Source organism: Poromitra crassiceps (genome assembly GCF_964638095.1).
Source record: "Poromitra crassiceps genome assembly, chromosome: 25".
NCBI classification, from domain to species: Eukaryota; Metazoa; Chordata; class Actinopteri; order Beryciformes; family Melamphaidae; genus Poromitra; species Poromitra crassiceps.
The window spans coordinates 20,397,128-20,413,856 of record NC_139649.1 but is presented as its reverse complement, the minus strand read 5'-3'; the positions used below and the strand labels follow the sequence as shown (position 1 = coordinate 20,413,856).

General features: G+C 43.7%; 1 pseudogene across 1 annotated transcript; it reads left to right on the top strand.

The window, feature by feature from the left end:
* The first annotated feature begins 632 nt into the window (after positions 1 to 632).
* On the top strand, positions 633 to 11,941 carry LOC310798147 (bifunctional purine biosynthesis protein ATIC-like; annotated as a pseudogene). The gene is made up of 15 exons: positions 633 to 738; positions 916 to 974; positions 1,277 to 1,353; positions 1,465 to 1,608; positions 4,762 to 4,853; positions 7,517 to 7,576; positions 8,657 to 8,782; positions 9,038 to 9,146; positions 9,285 to 9,370; positions 9,713 to 9,802; positions 9,917 to 10,042; positions 10,241 to 10,363; positions 10,447 to 10,586; positions 10,813 to 10,968; positions 11,720 to 11,941. The product of its transcript is annotated as a bifunctional purine biosynthesis protein ATIC-like (transcript).
* Positions 11,942 to 16,729: the final 4,788 nt, after the last annotated feature.

Below are 16,729 nucleotides of genomic sequence, written 5' to 3'. Positions count from 1 at the left end.
CTCTCTCTCTCTCTCTCTCTCTCTCTCTCTCTCTCTCTCTCTTTCTCTCTCTCTCTCTCTCTGCGCATTGCTTGCGCCGCCTGGCTCTCTTGGGTGCGTTCGCGGGTGGGCGGTTCCACACCGGCAGGGCGGCTCTTTCTACTTAACCTCGCGTCACCAGGCTCTTCTCGGCGAGAAAGAGCCTGGCTCCCGCCCACAATTGATTTTGTCACCCTACTGGTTCCCGCCTAGAGCCCGCCCTAGACCGGATGGCAGCGTTTCTAGCTCGTCAACTTTCACGTTAACTTGACAATTTGACCCAAGTATCAGAATCCTCTTTCACCGTTTTGACCGGTGTGTCAGGCGGTGGTGGCGGAGATGCCATATTGCATAAACGTTTTGTTTTATGTAACGCTAGCTTTGTTTTGATCAGACTCTAGTTTAGGTAACATCACCGCGTCAAGCTAACGGCAACAAAGACGTTGTTAGGCGCATTGCCATCCGGTGTTAATTCTGGGTCCGGGGTTTACGCCCCCATGACAAAAAGCGGGGTGGAAGGTGCCCAGACTACTTTCTACTCATGTCATGAAGAAGCGTGATCAAACTCTTTGATTTGTCTCTCTCCACGCTCCTCTTGCTGTGCAGCATTAGTGCTTGTTTGCTAAATTCAGACACGAATTAGCAGATACCTGCTTGACACCAAGGCAAGTTACGGACTGTAGCTACTTGTGAATGTGGACATGGCCTGCTCAGAGCTCGGTAAGTTTATCTGACATTTATTAAAGTTTTTGTCATCTTCTTGTAATGTTAGTTTCACGGTGCTAACTTAGCTCGCTGGCTAACATTAGCCAACGTGGTTTAACAGCACCTCGCTCGCTGTAGGTTCCTCCCTGGACTTAAGAACTTGGTAAAGTGTCTCTTTCCTCTGGCTTGTAGCGCTGTTGAGTGTGTCGGACAAGAGCGGACTGCTGGACTTTGCCAAGCGGCTGGTGAACGTGGGGCTGTCTCGCGGCTTGGCTACTGACTGCCTTTCCGAAGCCCTGCCACTCCGAACGTTAACTTCCATTATTCGGACTGGCGGTCGTTCACCTTAGAAGCCGCAATGCCGACCTTAGGTTTAGGCGTGGGGGTGGGAGAGGTTAGGTTTTGGGTTAGGGTCTGGGGGAGGTTAGGTTTAGGCATGGGGGGAGGTTAGGTTTGGCGTGAAAAACGGGGAATATAGAACCCGGGGAACATAGACATGATCCCTTTCTGAGTGCCGATATTTCGGAGTGGCAGAACGTCGGAGTGGCAGCACGTCGGAGTGGCAGCATGTAACCTGGTGGCTTCAGGTGGCACAGCCAAAACTCTGCGCGATGCTGGCCTGGCTGTCAGGTGGGTGCACAAACAATATTCCGATTTAACTGAGCCTAGCCACCTCTCTCCGCGGCCTGCCCTGACTGTGTGTGCCCTAACCCCGTCAGTGTGTCTGCTCCTGTGCGGCAGGGATGTGTCCGAGCTGACCGGGCACGCAGAGATGCTTGGAGGCAGGGTGAAGACTCTGCACCCTGCGGTCCATGGAGGCATACTGGCCAGGAAGACCGCCACAGACCAGGCAGACATGGACAAGCTGGGCTACATCCTGGTCCGGTGAGAGAAACGGGACAAACTGATGCTGCCTGTAAAAACTAGCCTAGGTAAACCCAGCCACCACGTGACCTGCTCTCTCAGTTCCCAGTCACTATATATACATAGTGACTGAGAACAGGTCTGAGAGCAGGTCACGTGGGGGATGGGTTTACCCAGGCTATGTAAAAACTGTGGTTTCAATACTCATACCCAGGGGTGGAAAGGGTACTACCATCCTACTTAAGTTAACTTAAAACTAAAAAGTAGTTAATTTAAAATGTACTCTGTTCTCTGTACCTTTTAACACATTAAGTGCCAGAGACGACCTAACTCGTCTTACATAATCCAGCGCTTAAGTGCCAAGGACGAGCTAACTCGTCTTACATAAACATTTTTTTTTTTTGACGGTGGGACATCAATCAACCCCTTTTACATCTTCGAGATAACTATTTGGAGCAAGAGCATGTGTGTAATCTATTTTACCGACCACTAAGTGGCGACAGAGACCGAGAGAAGCCACAGCCACGGGACCCAAAAGCAGCCGCCTCCCGCGGAAATGGCTTGGCGATTTTACAGTCAGAAGCCCGGACACACACACAGAACGGACAGAGATCTCTTCCCCCCAGAGCCGCGGAGCAACGCGCGAACACACACACACACACACACACACACACACACACACACACACCGCGGGAGCAAGCCATTCAAGGAAATGGCTTGGCGATTTTACAGTAATCCATTTCAGACTCGTCCCCGCACGCAGGCAAGCAGGCAGGCAGGCACGCAGACAGACAGGCAGGCAGCACAACGCGCTTCTGACACGCCCGCTGTTAGGAGGAAGGAGGAGAAGACACACGGAGGGAGGAGTTTGAATGAGAGGGGTGTTTCCTGTTGTTATGGAGGAAATTACTGTTCAAAACTATTGTTTAGAATGTCTGACGGTCTTACTGATGCCAAAAATGAATGGTTAAAGTGACTGTTTCACAAAAAGCCATTTATCTCTGAATAAATTTCCAGACGCTGAAACCATGCTGTACTCAACGGCTAATATCTACATAACTACTAACTCTGCAAACTAACTCTTTTAGACAGAGAAAGCACACATTCTATTAGTTATTTTTAGATGATTGGTGTTCATGAATTCTTAACAGAAAAGAATCCTCGGCTGTTCTAAAATGAGCCAGAATCGTCAAAAACACCCCTGGCACAACTTACCTACAGGAATGAAAACATGGCTGGCATTCAATGTGTTAAAAGTTCAGAGTTTTGTTTTCAGACAAAAAGGCTGTTGTACATGTGATCCATGCAATTTTAAATGGATGGGACTACAGACTTCAAACTCCTAATTTGAAAAACTATACAAAATATAAACAACACTTTTGTTTTTGCCCCCATTTTGCATGAATTAAAATAAAAGATCTAAGACTTTTTCTATGCATACATACAAAAGACTTATTTCTCTCAATTTGTTTAAATCCGTGTTAGTGAGCACCTTTGCTAAGATAACTCATCTTACCTGACAGGTGTAGCATAAAGATGCTGATTAAACAGCATGATATTGCACAGGTGTGCCTTTGGCTGTTAACAATAAAAGGCCACTCTAAAATGTGCTACTGACTGGTTTTCCAAAAACGAAAACAAGTGCGAATTCGCTATATGCCAGGCAGCATGTGTGTTACTGATGACATTGCTAATGACAAACACAGCCAATGAGATGTGTATTGTAAAACGCTATATTGGTAGGAAATGCATGTGACATCATGGGAATAGTATGGATAGTTCACTCAAAGGAACATGTGATTTGTTTTTTAGGCCGATTGCAATCTAATAAGGTTAGAGTGCAGACTGTGGTGTCTGTGGAATCAGGAAGCGTGTGTCGCTGATTTAGTAAAGGTTTAATTGAAACACTACTGCCACCATGTCTTGTGATTCTCATTGTTGAGGTGTAGACGCTGCTTTGTGTTTGCATGTGCGATGGGGCGGATAGACGTTAACAGAGGATTATCAGATTCTGATGATAAGGAGTAAGGATGGAACACGTATATCGTCTGTAATGAGCTATGAATGGCTGCTCACTTCCTGGTGTAATTTATAGCACATGGGTCCCCATGAGTTCTCACAAGTTCAAAATCCTTGAAATGACCCACATGTGTTCCCACTCGCCAAACTGAAAATTTCAAAGTACAAACTGCAGGTGAGACAAATTATTGTGTGTGTGTGTGTGTGTGTGTGTGTGTGTGTGTGTGTGTGTGTGTGTGTGTGTGTGTGTGTGTGTGTGTGTGTGTGTGTGTGTGTGTGTGTGTGTGTGTGTGTGTGTGAAAAGAAAGAAAGAGAAAGTGAGATAGAGTGAGAGGGAGAGAGAGTTTGGTTTATTGCCAATGTCAGGCACACTCCAGCAGCTGCTATTTTGGGAGGTGGAACGCAAGAATGAGGGAAATTTATAGCATCCTAATTTTAATGCCTTGGCTCCAATTTATGACTGTCGAAGCATGAGTCGGGAGAAAGAGTGAGAAAAATGAAAAAGTGATCCCAGGGGATGAAGACTAGTGTTAATTTCGTCAACGAAAACTATGACGAAAAATGTTAGTCGACTACCTTTTTTCCCAAGACTAAGACGAGACTAAAATGTTCAGACTAAATATGATAAAAACTAACAAGGACATTTGACACAGGACTAAGACTACGACAAAATTTAAAAATAGACGACAAAATTAACACTAATTATAGACTGTTTCCCCTCCTCAATGCAGCAGTTCAGAGCCCTGTACTACGAAGCTAGTTTAACAGATCCACGATAAGTCCCTTTGATCTGGTTTGACTGAACAGGATCAAAGCTATCTAGTTAACTGATACTACGACGCTGGTTTTCTACTAGGTAAGTGGACCTGGGATCTGCCTGTGCACGTGCACGTTTTTCGCTCGTGCACAGGCGCGCGTCCACGTGAAAGAGGTGCGCTAGCCAATCACATTATGAACAGCTGAGTTGATCCACGCCCACACCCACTTCCACACCCATTTCCTTGAAATGACCCACATGTGTTCCCACTCGCCAAACTGAAAATTTCAAAGTACAAACTGCAGGTGAGACAAATTATTGTGTGTGTGTGTGTGTGTGTGTGTGTGTGTGTGTGTGTGTGTGTGTGTGTGTGTGTGTGTGTGTGTGTGTGTGTGTAGGGTGGTGGTGGTGTGCAACCTCTACCCATTTGTGAAGACCATCTCCAGCCCGGATGTCACAGTCGAGGAGGCTGTGGAGCAGATTGATATTGGTGAGTGAATATTGCTTCGGAATTGAGCAAAAAAAAATGGGAGGAGGGAAACCACTTCTAATGCAGAAACAAGTAAGCAAATACATTCCATATTAATAGCTCATAAAAACATCTCGGTTGAAATCTATCATAGATTGTTCCATAGAACTATGCAACACAAACGCAATTTATAAATAAGTAAAATCTGATTTTATGCTTGCATATGTTTTCTTACTGCAGTACAAGTGGTTTCCCACCTCCCATCATTTTGCTTAGTATTTTGGACAATTCGAGTAAAGAAGACAAGGACACGACCCTGGAGACACGTAGGACTCGGCCCTCAAAAGTAACCACACTAAACATTCCCTCTTCGTTTAGCTGTTGCTTATTTCTTTAGTTGTTGTTTTTGCCTCTTATTTTCTTGACTTTTAACAGAGTATCTGGGTGGTCTTTTAAAAAGTAAATGATCTCAATTTAAGGCCTTAAAGTGATACATGTAAAATGTCTTAGATACAGTTGAATTCAGGTCTCTGAAACCTGCATAATACCCTTCTTAAAGTACAGAGACAGATGGGTTCACAAGTTTTAACCAGAAGAGAAAAGAGAACCGGGACAAATAATTTCCTGTTTTGCTCAAGCATGAATTATTATCAAATGAGCTACGTACAGAAATGAGTCCTGCTTCAACTCCGCCAATGGATGGCCTTCCCAACCCCACCCCCTGATTTTTCTCCCCTATAGAGAGCCCCAGGAACGAGTCCGGAAATCATCGATGCTAACACTCCTGGTTCTTCACTGTTTTCGCCTATGGGATTTTTGAATGGGTTTTTGGCGCGATGCTTCTAATAAGGTCTCTGGGCAACGCAAGCTTAATCAAACGCGAACAAGTGTTTAGTAATATCATCTTCACACATGAGGACCACTTTTATGAGTTTTGAAGCTTTTACCTGCCGTTAAAAGGGCGGCTAGCTAGCAAACGGCTAAATGAGACTACATTGTTAAGTCGACGGGGATATATACGTCAATAACGTCATCACTTCAAAGGACGAACACAGAAATTCTCTTTCCCTCACCTGGTTCAGCCCGTTCAGCCCGGGGTAATCAATGCACAGCAGCGCACACATCAACAACAGTCCAGGTTGAGTGCTGACGTGACGTGGAAGCCTATGCGACAGTGTGTAGTTCTGGATTAGCTTAGCACGAGCTTTTTACTTCTAGGGCTCGCATTTACGCTTCAAAACTCATGAAAGTGGTCCTCATGTGTGAAGATTATCCGACTGAACTTTGGTTCGCGTTTGATTAATCTTGCGTTGCCCAGAGACCTTATTTGAAGCATCGTGGCAAAAAACCATTCAAAAATCCCATAGAGAGAAACAGTGAAGAACCAGGAAGTCTGGGACTTCCGCGTTCCGACTACAAAAATACGTCATCCCTGGGGCTCTCTATTGTACTTGGCCATTTCCCCCTTTTCTGCCCCGGGTGCTGCTCCACCCTCTGCCGATCTGGAGGAGAGCAGTAGACTAGCACCATTCTTCCCCCCATACAAGTGCAGTCGCCAGCCGCTTCTTTTTACCTGATAGCGAGGAGCTTCAGCGGCAGGACATAGCAGGTGGGACGTGGGAGGATCACGCTATTCCCACCAGTTCCCCTCCTCACCAGCCGAACAGGCGCCCCCGACCGACCCGCCAATGGATGGCCTTGATTTGCTGGTCTTGCACTCTCTGCCTTCCTTGAGCTTTTTATTACCTCTTCCTCCTTACACACACACACACACACACACACACACACACACACACACACACACACACACAATCCTCCCTGTTGCTGTTCAGAGTTGTCCTCATCTAACCTCAACTATGAACAAAGATGTCCTGCACCGTTGTGCATCATCATCGACGCATCATGCTGTGGTTTTTCTTATCTCTACCCTTCAGTCCTTTGATCGCTGTGTGGTTTGCACAATAACAAACGCATGAGGTGAGATTGTTGTGAAACAGAATTGTAGGGCACTAGGTCTCTGAGTCAAAGGGTCAGTCAACTTATTGATTATATTCACTATCTCCTGAGGCAAGAGGCCGATCCTATCAAATCAATTTCAGGTAATTTCATGATTACCACATCATCAGTCTTGGTGAATCACGATGGAGACCGTTTAGTTGGATGGTCGTCAAGAGTCACTCGGACTTGTCACCAAGGAAGTTTGGCTGCTTTACTTTGGTCTGTTTTTGTTGTCTGCTTGAGGGTGAGGGTCAGTACAAGACAAAGTCCACTTGGCTTTTTTATCACAGGTGTTGAAATATTCACGTTTGGGTTAGAGTTTATCACCTCCCTGATGACCCTTGACCTTTTACCCCATAGCAGGGTCACAAGCATTAAAAAAAAACATGTCTCCATTATACTGCTCACCTGATTTGATTAATTTATTTTGCATGCAAAGCAATTACAAGTACACATCAAACATCAAAATACATGATAAAAATGTGATTTAAAAAAAGCTAAAATCTGCACTTTAGTGAGGTTCTCAAATGTGTGCCTGCTACAGTACAGATTTGGGCTAAAAACGGGGTGTAAATTATGTCTTTTCAAGTCAACTTGGCATCTCGGGGCTTGTGGAGACTTGGATGAGAGAGAATTTGGAAAATGAAATAAAATGGAATTTGGAAAAAATAAAACTGATATCATACAACCCCACATCAAAAAATCTGAACTGCTCTACACCCTGCGCCCCACCCTCCCCCTCACAGGTAAATGCCTGCACGTCACAAATACCCACCACCACCACCCAAATGTGTTGGTGGTGTTATTGATGTTTAGTGATTGATCTTCTATATTGATTTCGGTAAGTGCCATACATCTAAGATAATTTGTTACTATTTATGGATTTAGTTGACAATCTTATCCAGAGCTAGCCTGGTAAACCAGCCGTTCTACCAGACAGTCTGCCCTCCTAGCTTTCACCCAGTGTTTGCAGTGGGCGGGAGTTGGGCGGGTGTACTTGCCTTGACAGACAACTCCTTCAGCCAATCAATTCAATAAGTAAGGAGAGGAAGCATTAGCGTCATAGATAGTGCCATGAAAATACTCCTGTCACGATAAAATCACCAATAAAAGAAGAGTCGAGGAGTGAGAAGGCGTTTAGCGAAAATGTCTGAATAGAAAATGAGATAATTTAGTGGGGTGACATGAGGTGTTTAAAAGCCTCTTGATGAGAGAGGAGGGCCTTATCTAAAGATGTTAGTGTAAAAAATTTAACCAGGGCCTGATCCCTCATAAATGCTATCCAGATGCACCCGAATTATTTATGCTTGAACATCTATCTTGTAGGGCTGTGCAATAAAATCAATACGGCAATATATTGCAATACTTTTTTCTGCGATACTGTATCGATACTATATCGATATTTCCCCATATCGATTTTTTTGCACAGCCCTGTGGTCAGTGACACAATAAGAATACTTTTTATTTCAGTGCGTTCAGTAACACACTCAACACTCAGTAGTTTGGACTACATTTGTCCACTAAGTTATCAATATAAAGTGATGTACATATTATTACACTTCCTGGGTGGTGCACAGCGTGTTGTTTTTGTGTTTAATTTTTTAATTTTGAGTAAATTGTGTAGAGTATTGCAATATATCGCAATATGTATTGTATCGCAATGTATCGTGATACAATCGTATCATGACCCATGTATCGTGATACGAATCGTATCATGAGGTCCTTACCAATATCCAGCCCTACTATCTTGTCATATGACCCTTGACTAAAATGATCCATTCTTTTCTCTCTGCTTCTGTCTCATTCCTCTCCCTGCACACTCCCAGTGGTCAACGGTTCTCCCGGCTTCATCAACCTGTGTGACGCGCTGAACGCCTGGCAGCTGGTCAGAGAGCTGAAGAGTGCCCTGGGCATGGCTGCTGCTACCTCCTTCAAACATGTCAGCCCTGCTGGTAAGAGAAACACCGACAGACAGACAGACAGACACACACACACACACACATACACACACACACACACACACACACACACATACACAGACACACACACACACACACACACACACACACACACACACACACACACACACACACACATACACACACACAGACACACACACACACACACACACACACACATACACACACACACACACACACACATACAAAGACACCTTACATGTGATACTCTGTCCTTTTCTTCTGAAGGAGCTGCGGTAGGAGTTCCTCTGAGTGAGGAGGAAGCCAAGGTGTGCATGGTGAACGACATTGCTTAGGGATCTGACCCCACTGGCCATGGCCTACGCCAGGGCAAGAGGTCAGACAGTATGAATTATAGACCATAGAGATCACTGGGAGCAGTTTTACCTTTAGCCTGTCTTCCTGTATTATTATATTATATTTCTTTATTTATTATTATTATTTTTTTTTTCATTAACTCTTCCTCCTTCCATAGGTTCAGACAGAATGTCTTCTTTTGGAGACTTCATTGCTCTGTCAGATGTGTGTGATGTCCCCACAGCCAAGATCATATCAAGAGAGGTAGGATCTCGTGTCCACTCTCCTAGTGTCGTATCAAGACGATATACGAATATAACAAGTTGAACAGATAAAATGCTACTGTTACATCTCACTGCTACATTTGTTGCTTTTAACTTATCTTAATGTTTACATTTGACTGTTACCTATGTTTCTCTCTTTAATTTGTTCTTATCTGATATGTTCATAAATTGTAATTGTATATCTTGTAAGTCGCTTTGGATAAAAGCGTCTGCTAAATGCAATAAAGTAAAGTAAAGTAAATGGGACAGAATTATGTGAAAATGGGGTTTCTTCGTAGCAACTTTGTTTTGCTTGTCCTCGATTTTGCTGGTTTTCTCTCAGGTGTCTGATGGTATCATCACGCCCGGTTATGAAGAGGAGGCCCTCAAGATCCTCTCCAAAAAGAAGAGTGGCAACTACTGCGTGCTTCAGGTAAGAGGCACCAGAAAAAGCCAAGCAGCCATTTCTATAGGAATGATTATGATCAGATGTGAGTAGGCAGATCTTGCATTTGTGGAAGTGGCCATGTGTGTCTTTGTGTCCCAGATGGACCCAGACTATGAGCCTGACGAGGCAGAGGTTAGGGTGTTGTTTGGTCTCCATCTCAAACAGAAGAGGAACGTAGCACTCATTGACAAGGAGCTCTTCAGCAATGTTGTTTCCAAGGGCGCGGTGAGTCACACTTCATATTTTCTGACACAAATGTCTAAATATATGTTTTGGGGCTGATGCTGTACTTTTCATTTTAAATAAACCTATGTTGCATTTTATAGATGTCGGAGCGCAATCATTGCAGTTTCACAATCCTTTATCCATTTGTTTAAATGTCAAGTGTTAACTCTTTGATTGCTTCTGTTCTCCGTCCACAAGCTGTCGGAGGATGCGGTGCGTGACCTCATTGTGGCTAGCATTGCTGTCAAGTACACCCAGTCCAACTCTGTCTGCTACGCCAAGGATGGACAGGTGGGTCATCTACGGGGAAAGCACAAGAGAGTATATAAGGGGAAGGGGAGAGCCAATCAAAATGAGCCATAAATGGGTTTTCGTCTCGTGTGGTGAACAGGTTAGGCCAGCAGTCTCGTATCCACTGCACACGCCTGGCGGGCGACAAAGCCCACAACACCCGAGTGTCCTGGACATGAAGTTCCGCAGCGGTGCGAAGCGGGCGGAGATGGCGAACGCTATCGACCAGTACGTCAGCGGCACCATTGGAGAGGTACGATGTTCATAGCACGTCAACAGACTCATTAAGACTACACATCTCGGCAAGTTCTTGGAACTAGAAATGGCACCACACATTTCTAGCGTGCCTCACATGGCTTCGGCGCAATTGTGAGCCGCCATGCAACCCAGCAGCCTTATTATAGTAGCGAGACAGTTATTTAAGCCTGTTAGACTGTTCAGATGCTGACTGTCTACTGTTGTGTGTGTGTGTGTGGCAGGGCCCAGACCTGGCAGCGTGGAAGTCGATGTACGATGAGGTTCCCGAGCTGCTGTCAGACACCGAGAGGAGGAACTGGATCAGCTCCCTGCAGGCGGTGGCTCTCAGCTCGGACGCCTTCTTCCCTTTCAGAGATAACGTGGAACGTGCCAAGAGGGTGAATATCACACACGCACGCATCCTTACTGCACGCCTGCCATTAAAGCATGCTGTACATCGCACTCGATATCAGGGGAAATTGTATGGATCTGGCCTGCAGACATCTACTGTAATTTCCTAGATGCCATTTACACCTGGCACTAACATGCATTTTCACACTTTGAGACATGTATTCTCAAAGTTTCAATGGTCTATTGCAGGGATACTCAACTTGCTTTGCCCGGGGGCCACTTTCGTGAAATGATAGAAGGCCAGGGGCCAGTTAATAAACAAACAATATACATTTTTCTGTAGCGGATTGTAGGTTTTTGGGGTGTCAGCCGGAGTTTAGTCTGACAATGTTGTGCACACCGGATAGTTAGTTAGGTTGAGTTAGTTAGGTTAAGTACATACATAAGTGCCTGGGTAGCAAGCAGACGGCGGTATTTGACAATTTAGCAGCTAAATCATAGATTATTGAAAGATATTCCATATTCCAGATTGAAATGCTATAACAGAAGTGGAGTATTGGCCAGAATGACATGAACATTTGGACACTTATTCAGCTGGTATCTTCCATGTTGCGTTCAGGTGCACTGTAAAAAAAATTTTTTTTTTTTTTTTTTTTTTTTGCAATTCCATCCACAGGGGGTGGGCCGCAAGTTGAGTATCACTGCTCTATTGACTCTGAAATGGGCGATTGAAGTGACTAGCTTGCTAACCGTCTTTACTGACTTTTCCCTCCTGTCTGTCTGTCTGTGTGTCTGTAGAGCGGTGTTGAATACATTGCAGCTCCGACGGGCTCCACCGCTGACGAGATTGTGATTAACACCTGTAACGAGCAGGCCATCACTCTGGTGCACACCACCCTGCGCCTCTTCCACCACTGAGCACCACCGCAACACCACCGCCCCCACTTTGTCTCGGTACTAAACTCACTTTTGCATCCCCGTGTCTGAAGTCACATTGTTAAGAGAGCAATCTAACATTCTTTTGACAACATTCCTGATACTCGAAAACATTCCCACTCTAATGATATGTACTACTGTAGAGAGGTCACAAATGCACCATTTTAAATGCATTAATTACATTCCTTCCTTGTGATCCAAGTATTTTGTCTGTTTCATTGACAGCTGGGTTGTCTGTGAATTCTCGTGGATTAATACAATACATAAGAGTTTTACATATTGGGAAAGTGTGGTCTTGGAAGCTCCCAGTGTTCCTTAATGTGGTGCTGAAAAATATTTAAGAAAATATTTAACCTCTCACCGTTTATTCCATTTATAATTATTATCCCATTCAAAAGCCTATCTTTTGAGACCTTTGAGTCGATGCTCTAAGCAAAGTTTGAGAACCGTACATGATGTAGAAAGCAGAAGAAGAGCTCGTCTTCTGCAGATTATTTACCTAATGACATTGTCAAAACCTTATTCACACACAACGTACAGCCAGGCAAAGTGACGTTCTCTCCAGCTTTATTAAAATAAGGGATTCTTTTTGTCAAAGGTAGAAAGAACTTTGGCACGAACAATAACGTACAAAAATAAAGGTTCAAATTCACACACCAGTTCAAGCATTCACACGTGATTTAAAGGGATAAATTAGAAAAACAAAACGATAGAAGAGTGAGGCTCTTCCCTGACATGAGATATACTGTAGGTGGACTGGACTGCCACTACCTTCAATAGGTTCTGCACTGCAGTGTGACGCTTTCCAACTCCACTGAAGACAGCTTGTGGCCAAAAGCCATGTAGGATTCCAAATGTCCAAAGTATTGGCAACAAAAACAATACCACATAAAAAAAACAATATATATAATGTAATAAATATAAAAATACCACAATATGTATGTATATATATATATACACACAGTATAGATATGTGTATAGTTTATTTCTGTATGGATTAATTCTAATTCCCTGCTTTAACTTTTCTTTTTCATTGGATATTATCCCATACCAATAAACCAGTCTATATGGAGCAAGTGGTTTGGCTTGGCGCAGAGTGCCCTCTAGTGGCAAAGGGCTTTCCAGACACCCAGCAGTTCTCATCAGGCAACAGGTTTGGTAGTTTGGATGTTAAATGATATTAGGTGAATTGATGCTCCTGGATCACCAACATCAGTGGGTCGCAACGTGAGGTCCTGGGACCGCCAGGGGTCCCCTTGATGAGGTTCCAGGGGGTCCCTAGCAAACTAATGATTTGTTCAACTTCAACATTATTTAATTTACAAGACATTAACACAATTAAAAGAATGTAGAAATAAATATCAGTTTCACCGTCATCTCTCTACCTATAGCCATGGAATTGTGGATAAATTCATAGTAAGAATACAAATATTCTGATATTTGCCCATTCTCATGAATGGGCAGCAGCGAGCCCAAGCAATCAGTCAGGATCCAGCAGGTAGACATACACATTCCATTAAGTACAGCTGAAGTTAATACATTCATTGTACAATCAGTATGGCAGGAAGGAGTATTGGGAGGAGCAGGAAACTGGAAGACACCTGTATTTGTTTATTAAAAGGATCCCCATTAGCTGATGCCAAGATGACAGCTGGTCTTCCTGGGGTCCAAGACAATAATATAGAATACAGAAAGAAAATAGAATACAAAAAAACATGTATCACATAAGAATAAAATAAATATGAAAGAAGAAAAATAAAACGAGTTCAAAGCAAATCTAGAACCACAAAATGTAGCATGGTCTGCTAGCTGGCCAGTGGATCCAAATGTTAACTTGTGATCATAAGATTTTTTGGAATTTGCAAAACATAGCAAGCAGACAAGAAGAGATATGATATAAATCAAGATGGTTTGTGTGAAAGTAGGTCACAGTAGGCCTTAGGTAGCTTTGTTCTCCTGGAGACAGCTATGAAGTTATGGCCACTGACGCCTATTGGGACAGACACAGGTGTAGAGCACTATATCTGGACTGTTATTGTACATGTGATCAATGCATTTGGATGAATTGAGCCCAGTATTATTGACAGGTTCTTGTTGGTTGGAATATGAGTTGAGATAATAATCCACAGGTATGTATAACATACAAAGGCAGGTTGGGGCTGGGAGGAAGGTGGACTGGAAGCCAAGGGAAGAACGTATCATCATCCGTCTTGATACAGCTCTCAATTATGCTTTACATCAAATAGGCAAGCACCCAAATGGAAAATGCACACACTGTAGCCAACCAGAAACTGTTCAATATAATACACTGAAATACATTACAGAGAGAAATGGTCTTTTTCAGTCACTGAGAAAGACTCAAGACTTTTCATTGTCAGGTCTATTAGGGAAACATCAGTCGTATACACACACCTATATTATCAAGTTTCTAATATAAATTGATTTAGAGATAGATATAACGATCTAAGAGTAGTTGTTTCATAACCTCCTGTTCCACACACTCCAGTCCAGTTGGTGGCGGTAATGCAGGTTTGTCAACCGCCTTAAAACACTAAGAAGGGGTAGCCGGAACAGTAGGTGGCGGTAATGCCAAAGAGCATGGAATAAAAGTTCTTTGCTTTGACCGAGGCGATGACGTCTCACGTTGTTTACATCACATAACTGCCAGTGCCACAGTCTTTTAGTCAAACCTTAGACAAGAAAATACTTGTCTATAATGCGCATGTGGGGTAATTAAAGCATCTTAAAGTAGTCTTGCAGAGTGAAGGTAAAGTCATAGTGATACAGATACGTGTTTTGTGTGTTGCTGCTTGCTGTCGAAAAGTAGCTTGCTAACGTTGCTAACGCCAAAACGATACCAGTACGAAGATGGGGCCGAGTTTGTAACGTTAACTATCTTACTTAAATAGCTGTAGTATTAATTCTGTTTCTGTAAGCACTCTTTAACAAGTGTCAAAACAACCGAGTAACGTAATAGTTTTGCTGATCACGTTTTGGTGACAGACTAGCTAGTTGAGTGTGGACTGTCTGTTTCCTAGTAACGTCAGCATTTTTTTCCAGAATCAGAATCAAAATCATTTTTGTATTTATTTATTTATTGAGTGCTTATTCATCAACGTAACACAGGGAGAATGACATTTTAATTTCCCCACTGATTTGTTTAGCCTAATACCCCCATTCCCTACCCCTTCCCTTTCCAAAACAAAAATTACACACATCTTAATAACAAATTCTCCCTATTGGTAGTCTGGGCACCTTCCACCCCGCTTTTTGTCATGGGGGCGTAAACCCCGGACCCAGAATTAACACCGGATGGCAATGCGCCTAACAACGTCTTTGTTGCCGTTAGCTTGACGCGGTGATGTTACCTAAACTAGAGTCTGATCAAAACAAAGCTTGCGTTACATAAAACAAAACGTTTATGCAATATGGCATCTCCGCCACCACCGCCTGACACACCGGTCAAAACGGTGAAAGAGGATTCTGATACTTGGGTCAAATTGTCAAGTTAACGTGAAAGTTGACGAGCTAGAAACGCTGCCATCCGGTCTAGGGCGGGCTCTAGGCGGGAACCAGTAGGGTGACAAAATCAATTGTGGGCGGGAGCCAGGCTCTTTCTCGCCGAGAAGAGCCTGGTGACGCGAGGTTACCCTATTGGAGAAAATAAAACAGAAAGAGAAATCAAAGTAAGACAGGTTTAGTCAGGCAGTAAGATCTTCAGTGAGTTGAAGTACCTTAAAAGGTTGCCGTTTTCAACGTTGGCATACCTGATGTGACAATCTTTCAGTTAAGTTTGACATGAAAGGAATGGACTTTGTTACCTCCAGTTATGTTTTTTTAAATGATCCTGTTGCATGTGTTGTGATGCTTTCTAGTAGCTAGTTCTTTATCAATCAATGTCTTTTTATTCTAAGCTGCACTAATGAAACAACAGAGGATCAAGTACGTCTGCTGCAAACTCTGTCCATCCTTTTATTTCAGGGAACTGTAATGCCATAGAAGCAGGAGGCAGGTACCGAGTCTCCTCTCCCAGGAGAGGTTCTACTCAGACATGGCAACCAACCTTCATGAGACCATATTCGTGGCCAAACAGGAGCGCCACAAAAACCTCTACCTCAACTACAGGAACCTCAACAAGTTCCCTGTGGAGCTGCTGAAGGACGGGGGCCTGCAGTTTCTGGAAAGACTCTATACGAAGAGAAACTCGCTCACTACGCTGGTATCCTACTCTGTCTTTTTGTATGGGAGAGGATGTCAGGGCAAACCCCATTGATAATTGTGGATGACCGATGTTTAATATTGTCTTTACAGAACAGGACTTGTTAAAAAGTTTGGGTAAACTAAACTGGTCAGTTCTGCATAGTATGCATACATACAGATACAGTAGGCCTATTGGTGCGTTCCTTTATCGCAAAATAACTGGGATGTGGAGGCTAAATGACGTCACATCCGTTTTGTTAGCGTTCCATTTGTAGAAAACTTGAGCTGGGAAGTTCACTGTTCATTGGTCAGATCCAGTCGCTAGCCAGGCTAGCCATTGTTAGCAATAACAGTTGATAACAAGGCATTTCGCGGCATTTTGCGCATACAAACACTGCAGCCTCATGTCCACACAGATAGAAGTTAGACAGTGCTGTGTGTACAGCTGATTTAATGAGACACAAACAAGACAGAAGTGCTAAACAATATTACTACGATTATAACTACTGTTGTTGCACGACGCAGCCATCTTGGATTTTTGAAGTCGGGGCTGCTGAGGCTCCTACGAGTTTGGAATGGGAAATACCAGCTCTGATGACGTCACCGCCCAGCTCATGACCTTTGAAGTCGTAAGATTACCAGTTTCCAGTTATAAAGGAATGCACGATATGA